Source organism: Gossypium arboreum, chromosome 10 (genome assembly GCF_025698485.1).
Source record: "Gossypium arboreum isolate Shixiya-1 chromosome 10, ASM2569848v2, whole genome shotgun sequence".
In the NCBI taxonomy this organism is placed as follows: domain Eukaryota; kingdom Viridiplantae; phylum Streptophyta; class Magnoliopsida; order Malvales; family Malvaceae; genus Gossypium; species Gossypium arboreum.
Genome location: NC_069079.1, coordinates 111,540,299 through 111,541,375, shown reverse-complemented (window position 1 = coordinate 111,541,375; position 1,077 = coordinate 111,540,299). Strand labels below are relative to the sequence as shown.

The 1,077-nt window shown below is 39.1% G+C and overlaps 1 non-coding gene across 1 annotated transcript; it reads right to left on the bottom strand.

Annotated features, from left to right (window-relative positions):
* Nucleotides 1-465: 465 nt before the first annotated feature.
* On the bottom strand, nucleotides 466-572 carry LOC128283347 (small nucleolar RNA R71). The gene has a single exon (XR_008273689.1). It is a non-coding gene; the product is annotated as a small nucleolar RNA R71 (small nucleolar RNA).
* Nucleotides 573-1,077: the final 505 nt, after the last annotated feature.

The following is a 1,077-nucleotide window of genomic DNA, read 5'->3' as shown; positions in this document are numbered from 1 at the left end:
GAGCAAGATGATGATACTTCAACCACAACCAAGGAGATGGTTGAAAACCAAGAAAATCTGTTACGTCCTGTAATTGCTGCTAATCAGAATCCTGCTCCACGTATTATGTATGATTATGCTAAACCTTCTTTAACAGGAAGTGAATAGAGCATAGTTAGGCCTGCTGTTGCTGCAAATAATTTTAAACTGAAACCTAACACCATTCAAATGATCCAACATTTTATTCAGTTTGATGGTTTGCAGGACGAGGATCCCAACGCTCACTTGGAAAATTTCTTAGGGTTTTGCGACACTTTTAAAATCAATGGCGTTTCTGATGATGCCAATCTTCTTCAGTTGTTTCCCTTTTTGTTGAGGAATAAGGCTAAAAAATAATTGAACTCGTTACCACGAGGGTCAATCACTACTTCGGAACAAATGACCGAAAAGTTTTTATTAAAATATTTTTTGCCGACTAAAACAGCCAAATTACGTAATGATATATCCTCTTTTGTGCAGATGGATTTAGAAACACTCTACGATGCATGGGAGAGATATAAGGATCTGTTGAGAAGGTGCCCTCACCATGGGTTACCACTCTGGCTACAGGTTCAAACGTTTTACAATAGCCTGAATCCTTCGACTCGACAGATGATTGACGCAGCCGTTGGAGGAATTATTAATAATAAGACACCTGAGGATGCTTATGAATTTATAGAAGAGATGTCACTAAATAATTATCAGTGACAAGTCACGAGGACAAAGCCAACGAAAACAGTCGGCGTTTTTAACGTCGACTCAGTCACCATGCTCTCTAATTAGGTAAAACTTTTGAATAGAAAAATTGACGGTTTTCTTGGTTCTTCACAGGTTCACCCGGTAATGCAGTGTGAAGCAAGTAAAGGTGGATCAAGCAATTCAGAATACCCACCTTATGGCCACAACATAGAGAACGAGCAGTTAAATTACATGGGTTAAAATCCTTGATCTTAAAATAATCCTTATAGTAATACTTACAATGCAGGTTGGAGGAACCACCCAAATTTCTCATGGGGAGGCCAAGGGAATCAGAGACCACCTCTATGCTTCCAACAACCA